An 11,031-nucleotide genomic window follows, 5' to 3' on the forward strand; every position below is an offset into this window, starting at 1 on the left:
AATGCTATCATAATCCAAAGTAACGATGAGACTAGGACCCTGCTAGGGATAGGAAAGACTAATCTGGCCTGAGCACTGTAGTCTGAGATCGAGATGGCCCCAGGAGAGCAATTCTATAAGCTTAATGCATCTCTTACTGTGTCCATAAAAAATGACTAATATTATGAATGTTCATATGTTTGTTGGACTAAGGAGAGGAGAAACACACCCATATTTACCTTTAGGCCAGTCGTCTTGCTGGATGAGACTCTGTCCTGGAAGTAGCTTCCCCTGAGGGAAAGACCTAACATCCACTGATGTATGATGACTCTTATGTGTAAGCCCCAGCCCCTCTTGCTTGGGGATGTAACTAGGCTGTAAGAGTGGGCTGGGGGATCCAGGTCCAGATCCAGAGGAGAAGGAGAATGAAGCAGCACGGGGGAGGGAGAAGCAGGAGGAGAATCAGAGGAGATGGAGACGGGAATGGAATAAACTGCATCTGAGACCGACCAGCCTGGCCCTCCTGCCTTCCTTCCTTCCTTCCTTCCTTCGCCTGCGCATCTTCATTGACCTCCTGGGGGTGGTGTGAAACTACCAGATGCGGGTGGTGGGAGAGCTAGAGCCCCGGCCCCCTTTTTGTGATTACACAGGCAGGAGCCTCCCAAATCACAGGCTCACGTCACCGAGCGCCAGGGCAGCAAGAGACCTCAGCTGGCCAATACCAGCGCGGCCTTAGGGGTCGCAGTCTGGGTATTCCAGTGTGTACCCCCAGTGCAGCAAGCACACACACTCACACACATGCTCATTCACACATACATCTTCACACACATTCATACACACATGCTCATTCATACACACATCTTCACATACATGCACATTCTCACATCTGCTCTCATACACCACACTCTCACCCTCATACATATACACTCATGCACAGACTCACACATATACTCATACATACATTCACACACACATTCATACACTCACACATACTCATTCTCACATATACTCCCACACACCACACGCTCACACACGTGCATACTCATTCACACACATACTCATATATACACTCACACATATACTCATATACACTCGTTCACACACTTTCACACACATGCTCATTCTCACCTATACTCCCACACACTACACTCTCACACACACATGCACATTTACACACATGCTCATTCTCATATGCACTCATCCACTCATATGCACATACACTCTGTCACACAAACACACATTCATACACTCACACAGTTATGCATACTATACACATATTCACATACAGTCACTCACCTATGCTCAAACATACATGTTCACATACACATGCACCCACCCCTACTCACACATTTACACATACACATGTGCACACACACACACACACTCTTCCACACCCCGAGCTACCGGCTCCTGTGTTTTCTGCCCTGCACGCGCTCTGAGTAGTGCCCCTTCTCCTCTGCCAGCTCCCGGTGGAGTGGGGTTCGCTGTGGACCCTGGGCGGCCAGCTGCAGCAGGTGGCCTTCCGCCCGTGGCGATGGCCCAGCCACGCGATTGGGAGGGTCCTGTCCTTGCTAGCTCCTTGCTCGATCCCCTCAGGCGGAAAGGCACCCTCCCGTTCACCCTGCCTACAGAAGCGTCACCCCCACCCAGAGCCGGAGTTTGCCCTGAAGCAAAGCCCCGCGCGGGGTGCCTCTCCCACTGGTCGCTGGGCTCAGAGACCTCCATGTGCTGTGGGGGTCCCTGGGGAGGCCAGACTGCAGCCAGCAGGAGGGCGGCGGGTCAGGCCGCCGTCAGCGGGAGGCAGGTGCTGGGGAGGCAGAGCGACGTCCTTCCAGCCAGACCCATCCGTGCAGCCCCGGGATGGAGCCGGACGGTCCATTTGGCCCGAGACCGGCTCCCTGAGAGCGCCCCGGGCAGGATGGGCCCTCGCGTCTCTGACACATCATTAAGGTAATTGAATTACAAATTCAAGACCCAGAGAACTATCGATTCAGTGTGTTGACTAATTACCCATGAGGCTGACTTGTGTTTAAATCAGATGCTGGAGGGGGGGGGAGCCGAGCCACGGCCGGGTTTGCCTCGAGCCTTGAGGTGACGCATGCAGTTTCTTTCACGGCTATTTTTTCCTTCATGTGGGCGCCACACCTGGCCGTGCTGGGGGGAGGGGCTGCAGGGTGCGTTCAGGGGCTGGACCCGCCCCAGGCCGCCTGCTCAGCCCCTGCTCCGTGGTTCTCGCCCTCTGTTTGCGGATCTCCCCACCTCCCCTCCCTGTGTCTAGCTGGCGCGAGTGTGGATTGTCTCTTGAGCGCTGTGGACTCCTGAGCAGCCCCACCCCCACCCCAACTTCCAGGAGAATCTGCTCTGTGGTGTCCAATGAGAAAAAGCAAAGATCCGGACCGCTAGTGAAGGAGGAGTAATGAAGCCTGGCCTGGTGCCTGCGCGGGAGCACTGGGAGAGGGGAGAGAGGCTGGCCGCGCCTCGAAACGCAGCAGGAGAGACGGGGGATTTATAGCCCGGGGACCAGAGGTGGGAGCAGCCTGTGATGGGGAATTTCTGAGAGAAGAGGGTAAATAATAATAATAATAATAACAACAACAACAACAATGATAATAATAATAACAATGATAATAATAATAACAATTATTATTATTATTTTGCTTTTTGGGTCACACCTGGCAATGCTCAGGGGTCTCTCCTGGCTCTGCACTCAGGAATTACTCCTGGTGGTGCTCGGGGGACCCTATGGGATGCTGGGAATCGAACCTGGGTCGGCCGCGTGCAAACACCCTCCCCGCTGTGCCATCGCTCCAGCCCCGACTCAGAACTCTGTAGGAAGAGAGACTGCCCAGGGCTCGAATCTTCACCTTTTTGAAGTCAGTGTTCCAGGATAAGCCAGGCCTGTTGGAGTTTTTAAAGAGTTTATTTGAGCAACAGTTCCAACCCACAGCACCCGGTCAGGCAGATGCAGCAGAGTGTCAGCGTTCCTGGAGTCAGTTCCGGGCTCGTCAGGGGGGTGTGCCGCTTCACGGCCCCTCCACGGCCCTTCCAGGAGCCACTGTGGTTGGCCAGGGGCGGCCTCGTTCTCAGGAGCGCTCCGGGCTTCCCCCGTGCCAGCAGCCGCAGCTCTAGCTGCTGATGGCAGCGTTTTTGAGTGGAGAAGGAATTTCTCATCTCAGCCTCTCTTGCACTCCCGGCCAGGACAGAAGGGGCGGCCAGAGGAAGTGGATTCCGGAGTTGGGGATGCTTCCGGGTTATTGGCCTTTTGTGTCAGGGGCTGGAGGCAGGCAGCCACTTGAGTGTTGAGTGGATCAAGACAGATGGCCTTAACATGTCACCTCAGGGTCTCAGAAGGAGCTGACCACCGCCCCCAGTGATTAAAGCAGGGATGGACTGAACCTGATGGCCTGATGGCCTCGAACCCAGGCCCCTTCTTTCCTGCCCCGCCGCCCTGGCCCATTTTAACTCACTTTATCGGGGCTGCAGAGATGGTACAGGGGTTCAGGTGCTGGCTTTGCCCAGGGCTGACCCTGATTTGATCCCCTAGTGTGGTGAGCGGGCCTTTAGCGTATAGCTAGCGGTCAAACATTCGCACAAACAGGTGGAGAAAGCCATTTTACAAGAACCGGAGGACTGGGACATTTTTACGAGAGCAGGATGGTTAGCCAACAGGAACAGAGAGATCAGCCTTCTGGATATCTACTGTTATCTCCCCTAGTGGCCCCGGGGGCCATTAGTTACTTCTAGTTTTACCTTAAGGCCACGACACAAGGAGATTGAAACCTAAGCATAAGTAAGCGCTGTGGAGTTACAATAAAGTATTCTTTTGCTTTTGCTCTCTCTGTATGTGTGTGTGTGTGTGTGTGTGTGTGTGTGTGTGTGTGTGTGTGTTTGTTTCCCCTCTCCCTATCACTCTCGCACCCTCTCCTTGTGAACCCCGTTATCCAGTTCTGAGGGACAGGACACCCTAGCTCTGCATAAGGCTCCCCTAAGTGCCACCTGGAGTGGTCCTTGAGCACAGAGCCAGGAGCAAGCCCTGAACACAGCCGGGTGTGGCTCAAGGCACTCTCCCTCACCCCACGGACTCTCCTCATCCATGAACATGGAATATCTTTCCAGCTCGTGGCAGCTTTTTCTTTTTTCTTTCTTCTTTAGGGAGGGTCACACCGGAGATGCTCAGGGCTGACTGCCGACTCTGCACTCAGGAATCACTCCTGGCAGGCTTGGGGAACCTTGCGGGGTGCCGGGGATGGAACCCGGGTTGGCGGCACGCAAGGCCAATGCCCTTCCCGCTGGGCAACTGCTCAGGCCCGATGTGTGTGTTTTTCTCTTTCTTTAACAGTGTCTTGTGGGTTTTGATGTTTGGATCTTTGCTTCCTTTGTTCCGTTTCTTCCAATAAACTTAATTCTTGCTGGTGAGATTGTAAATGGGATTATTTTTTAATTTCTTCTTCTCATAGCGAGATGTCTTTGTTTTCCACGGATGGAGCGAGGATGTTGCCGAGCCCGAGCTGGTGTGTAGGTGTGTGAGAACGGGGTACACGGCTGCTCTGTCAGTGTTCTCGAAGGTGGGTGAGACTCAGAAGGGGGATCAATCTGACAGTGTGCATCAGAATTTGAAGAGTGCGTACCTTGCTTCGGTTTTTCAGATTTTTTTTTTTTCAATTTCTAAGACACCCAATTTCGATTTCCAGAAGTTTTATTTCTCTTTCCAATTTTTAAGCATTTGGGGGAAATTTCCTTCAGAAAACTGTTAGCACGAAGCGTTGTCATGTCAAATCAGACGCACATGAATCATACATCTAACACTCATCCTAAGCAATAATTAAAAATTATAAGCAAAATGCAGGCACAAATGTTGTATTCCTTTAGCGGGGAGCCCGTGTTTCTCAGATGCAGCTTCTTGATTGTTCAGAGCTGGGTTTTGATTATCAGTGAATACCCCATGATGGGTTTGGATCATTATCCTCAGGGGAAGCAATTTTGGCTTTGTGATTTCCCCATTTTATCCTCCATTAATTATACAGATAGAACTGCCTGCGCGATTACTTCTTGCCAGCTAGGAAACCCACAAAACTGCAGACTTACTACCGACGAGCAATCTAAACAGGCCAGGTAATCCTGCAGAAAGCATTTCACTTATTATGTCTATGTTTATTGCCCTATAAAGTACAGTCCCTCGGGCCGGAGCCATAGCACCGTGGGGAGGGCGCTTGCCTTGCAGGTGGCCAACTCGAATTTAATCCCCAGCATCCCCTATGGTTCCCCAAGCCCCGCCAGGAGTGATCCCCGAGCACTGAGCCAGGAGTAAGCCCTGAGCACTGCTGGGAGTGGCCTCCAAAACAAAAGAAGCAAACAACAATGGTTCCTTCCCAAAGGAGTTTGTTCTGGATGGTTCTTGGGGTGAGAGGTCGGGAGGGGTGCAGGGAGGAGAGAGGGACGCTGTGGTGTACCTCGGTACTGTCTGTTTCTGCTCCCCAAACCCTCACAGCTGAGTCGGGTCTTTCTGGGCCCACTGCCCAGCTCTGAGAAGTGCCCCCCTCAGTACACGCTGCTCTGGGTCACACCCGGCGATGTACAGGGGTTCCTCCTGGCTCTGCACTCAGGAATTACCCCTGGCAGTGCTCAGGGGACCCTATGGGATGCTGGGAATCGAACCCGGGTCGGCTGCATGCAAGGCAGACGCCCTCCCCACTGTGCTATCGCTCCAGCCCCCACATCAGAGGTTTTTGTTCTGTGCCTGCTGGTTCGGGAAGTGCATGGACCCCACCCCCCCTCCCCCCACCACTGCCACCGTGGCACAAGGGTCTTTCCAGCTGGCGTCACTTTGGGCCTTGCAAACTCATGAGAAAGTTTTGCCCCTAAAGAATGAACTTTAGGGGCCCTGAGAGATAGGACAGCGGGTAAGGCACTCACCTTGCCTGAGGCCAACTCATGTTCGACCCCTGGGTGTCCCATATGGTTCCGAAAGCACAGGAGGAATCATCTCTGAAGACAGAGCCAGGGGTCAGCCCAGACTGAGCACTGCTTGGAGTGACACACCTGTACCCCTCCCCCTCCCTCCAATAAAAAGAGAGAATAAATTTTAAATGAACTTTAATTACTTTTTAATTGTCACTGTCACTGTCATCCTGTTGTTCATCGATTTCCTTGAGCGGGCACCAGTAACATCTCCTTTGTGAGACTTGTTACTGTTTTTGGCATACTGAATAAGCCACGAGTAGCTTGCCAGGCTCTGCCGTGCGGGCGAGATACTCTCGGTAACTATTCACAAAAATTAAATTTGGGGGGGTGGAGCAATAGTACAGCGGGTAGGGCTTTGCCTTACATGCAATCGACTTAGATTCTATTCCTGGCACCCCCTAGGGTTCCCCAAGCAACGCCAGGAGTGATTTTGTGATTCCTGAGTGCAGAGCCAGGAGTAACTCTGAGCATCATTGGATGTGACCCAAAAAGGAAAAAAAAATTGGGACATGGAGGAGTCTTGCCAAGAATTAGAGGTGTTCTCAGCAATGTTCTTTGTCTCAGGAAAATCTCTGTGGCAGGGCAAATATCTAATTCTCAATCGGTTCCTGGCCACGATTAAGGCTTCCTCTTCTCCCCTGGAGACTCCACCCTTCTCTGTTGCCTTTTGTGCTCACTTTTGTCCCATCTCTATATCAACTCCCCATTGGAATATAATTCAGGCTTTTTATTCTTTATTCCTATGAGTCTGCCTGATGTTAATTTTATTATTTGACCACACAGAAAAGACCCCAGAAGGGGAGTGGGGGGGATTTCCTTCCCTCTTCTCCAATTCATTTTTTTTCCTCAGCAGGAAATACCTGCAAATCAGTGACCTCCACAATGTTTACTAGCTAATAATGTTTACTACTAGAAAGAGACGGGAAACCTTACCTCTAAAACGCTTTTAAGGAAGCTGGAGATGTGGCTCCGTGATAAAGTGCATGCACGCATGCAAACTGGGTTTAGGGGAAAGGATGAGGGGGTAAATTAAAAACAAAGAAAGAAAAAAGAAAACTGGGTTTAATCCCTGGCACCAAACACACACACACACACACACACACACACACACACACATGCAAAATATGCATTTTAATAAAGAATAGAACTACCATATGACCCAGTGATCATGCTACTTAGAATCTCTCCTGAGGATACAAAACTACTAATTTGAAATGGTATGTGCACACTTGGATTCATGGCATTGTTCATTACAACAGTCAAGACCTGGCAGCAACCCAAATGCCCAACAAGAGATGAATAAAGGACTCCTGGCATACAATAGGATATTAGCTCGGTGTAAGAAAAGATGAAATTCTCCTCGTGGCTACAACTTTGATGCGACTAGAGGACATTGTGTTAAGTGAAATGAATCAGAGGGAGAAGGACAGTGCTGGGTGATCTCACTCCTGTGTGGCCTGGGAAGAGAGGAAAGGAACAGACGATGCTTCCTTGGACCAACAGACCCTGGGCTCTGGCCACAGGACTTGAGTGCTAGTAGGGTGACTCTGGGGGCAGGAAGGGATGGCGCCCACTAGAGTGACAGGAAGGTGGAGGGTTTTTGACACCTTGGTTGTGTTGCAGGGATTTGTACGCCACAAGCGTGAAGACTAACACTGTTATAAACCAGCTATCCCAGAAATAAATAAACACATAATTCATGGCTCTTATTATCCCATCTATAGTTCACATATTGATTGTCGTAATATATTTTTAGAATGGGTTTAAGTATTGGATCCAAAGAAGAGTCATACATTGCATTTAGTGGATTCCTCTTGAAGTTTTGACCAATCAGTGGCCCCTTTCCCCTCACTTCCTCCCCACCCCCAGCTGGTGAACTTGGGATCACTCCGAAGGGTTTTTAAATTTTTTTTTTTTTTTGCTTTTTGGGTCACACCCAGCGATGCTCAGGGGTTACTCCTGGCTTTGCACTCAGGAATTACTCCTGGCGGTGCTTGGGGGACCATATGGGATGCCGGGGATTGAACCCGGGTTGGCTGCGTGCAAGGCGAACGCCCTACCCACTGTGCTATCACTCCGGCCCCGGGTTTTTTAAATTTTTTTTATTGAGTCACTGTGAGATATTATTACCAAGTTTTCGTGTCTGAGTTTCAGTCATACAGTGAACGAACACCCATCCCTCCACCAGTGCCCATTTTCCACCACCAATGTCCCCAGTACCCAGTATCCCTCCCGCCACACCCACCCTGCCTCTATGGCGGACAGCTGCGTTATGGTTTGCAATATGAAACTAAAAGACCATCATGTTTGGTCCTTTATCTACTTTCAGCATTCATCTCCCATCCTGAGCGATCTCTCCAGCCATCATTGACTTAGTGCTCCCTCCTCTCTCCCCCAGCTGCCTTCTGCCCCGGCTCGTGAGACAGGCTTCCAAATGTGGAGCAGTCTTCCTGGCAACTTGTCTCTACTGTCCTTGGGTGTCAGCCTCCCATTACGTTATTTTATATTCCACAGATGAGTGCAGTCCTCCTATGGCTGTCCCTCTCTTTCTGACTCACTTCACTTAGCATGATGCTCTCCATGTCTGAAGGGTTTTTAATTTAAGAGCTTGTGTTTGTTCCACGGACACGCTGCCCATGAACTCTCCCAGCCGTGAAGGTCTGGCTCCGGGTTTCTGGCTTCCATTCCGGGAAGTTAGTGAAGTTCCTTCCGGGGGGGTGGAGAGGTGACAAGCTGTCAAACACTTGAAAGTGGCTGGTGCATGAGGTTGTGAATGACTCACAGTTCCCAGATGTGCTTCCTGGGGACAGGAAGGGAGAAGACATCCTGATTCTAGCAGTGGGGACCAACCAGGGAGTCCCCTGCGAGGGGCCAAGGACTGAGGGCAGGGAGTGCCGCTGGGGGAGGCCAGAGGAGCAGGACGGAGCTTCCTGCTGCGAAGGACTTTGTCTTTAGGGTCCCCCACCCTGATCCGAGCATCCCCGCAGGGAGTGCTGAGTGCTCAGTAGCTGGCTGTTGGAGTTGTGTTCCTCAACCTTTTCCGGAAGTGGCCCCGCTGGGGAGGACCCCAGCAAGGGAAGGGACAGAGACAGTCGGAGGAACAAGGGCAAACCCGGCTTATCCGACAAATCATCTCTCGAAGGCTGAGGCTCCGGTTGTGCTTCTACAGGGGCCATGGGGAGCGTGCAAGGTTTGGGGTGACATACGACAGTGGCGGGGTGATGTATCACACCATGCCGGGCCGAGGGAACTCGTTCATCTAGGAATGCATTCACCCGGGAAAGGCAGGACCGGGAGGCAGGCTTCCTGCTTGGAAGCAGACGCCCCTTCACAGCCCCCTCCCGACCTCACGTCCTCACCGCTGGCCCCCGGCCCCCTTGCAACATCTTGGGGGTGCCCACGTTTCGAGAAATGCTGTTTGGGGATGCGATGGCGGCCACCTTGACTTGGCCCTGCCCCTGGGGCAGCCCTGGTCAGGTCTGGTGGAGGAGGCCACGCCGGGCTCAGGGGCAGCTACCGGGCGTGGCTGCCGCTGGGCATGGCCACCACTGCTATGGCTGCAGGGCAGGGACGGGACCTGACAGGCCGACCTGGAACTGACTCAGGCCTCCCAGGAACAACCCGGAAGACATTTCCTGTGTTTTCCCAGAAATCCCCCGGCGGAAACTTGGGTGGGGGGCAGTCAGAGGCGTCAAGAGCAGCAGCCCTCCAGGGAAGCATTGGGGGGGTCGGGGCCACCCCAAGGTCACTGGTAGAAATGGTCGCATGTTTCCTGGGCACTTTGCCCCGGCTCCCCTGGGGGAGCTTCTTGGCAATAAAGTCTCTTGCTTTATCCAGGGTTAGACAGAGAACCCGACCTGGGGGGATCTGGGAGGGACCCCAACCCCACCCCTGCCTCTACTCATGAGTGAAAGAACGAAGCGCCTGACCCAGGTGGTCCCTGTGCGTGGCCGGAGCGAATGGCTGTGCAGTGGGTGGGAAGGACTCAGCCTGAGCGTTTCCCGTCCTTTGAAGGTGAGTGCTCTTCAGTAGAGTGAATTCTGCCCTTCCTAGATCTCCCCGGCCCATCAGATGGCAAATTCCCAGTGTTGTTTTCTTTCTTATAGGTACAATAGGTACTCCTGGCTCAGGCACTCAGGAATTACTCCTGGCGGTGCTTGGGGGACCCTATGGGATGCTGGGAATCAAACCCAGGTCGGCCGCATGCAGGGGAAACGCCCTCCCCGCCATGCTATCGCTCCAGCCCAGGTGCCTACCAGTTTATGCCTCAGATGTCTTACATGTTCTATAACCTGGGGTAACAGTTTGGATCCCCTAAAGTTGTTGGCCAGGTACAAGCCTGCCAGATATTCCAGCATACTGGCTCAGATGGGGGAGGGATTAATGGTCACTGGTTTGGATTATTTTGTTTTCTTTTGTCAGTTTGTCTGGTTTATTTTTTTTGGGGGGGAGGGGGAGGCACTCCCGCCATACTCTGAGGTTATTCCTGGCTCTGCACTCAGAAATTACTCCTGGCGGTGCTCAGGGGACCCTTTGGGATATCGGGGATTCAACCCAGGTTGGATGAGCGCAAGGCAAACGCCCTCCCTGTGTACTATCTCTTACACGGCATCACTGCATCACTGTCGTCCCGTCCCGTTGCTCATCGATTCGCTTGAGCGGGCGCCAGTTACGTCTCCATTCATCCCTATCTCTTATTCAGCTCCTTTTTTCATTTTCTTTGAAAAAAGACAAAACAATGTGATTTTTTATAACACTGCTGTCTTGTAAATGTTATTATTGTCCTGCGTGGCTGGGCTGAGTCCTAGCGACGTGATGTAGGAAAGAACAAGGGTCTGAGAGGAGAAAACTCCTTCAGCATCAGATGCCAAGAGTGTAGGAAGCGCCAAGGCAAATCATGCCTTCCACACCTTCCTTCCACCACTGGTGTCTGTGCCACAGCCGCCCGCCGCCGCTACCTCCAGCTTTGTGTCCTCAGGGGGTCCCATTTCTCTGAGCGCCCAAGTGAAACCCGGCAGAGGTGTAACCACCATCATCGGTAGAAGTGACTGACAGTTGTTGGGGGCTTAGGCCCTACGATCAGATTAACTT

Source organism: Sorex araneus, chromosome 4 (assembly GCF_027595985.1).
Source record: "Sorex araneus isolate mSorAra2 chromosome 4, mSorAra2.pri, whole genome shotgun sequence".
NCBI lineage: Eukaryota > Metazoa > Chordata > Mammalia > Eulipotyphla > Soricidae > Sorex > Sorex araneus.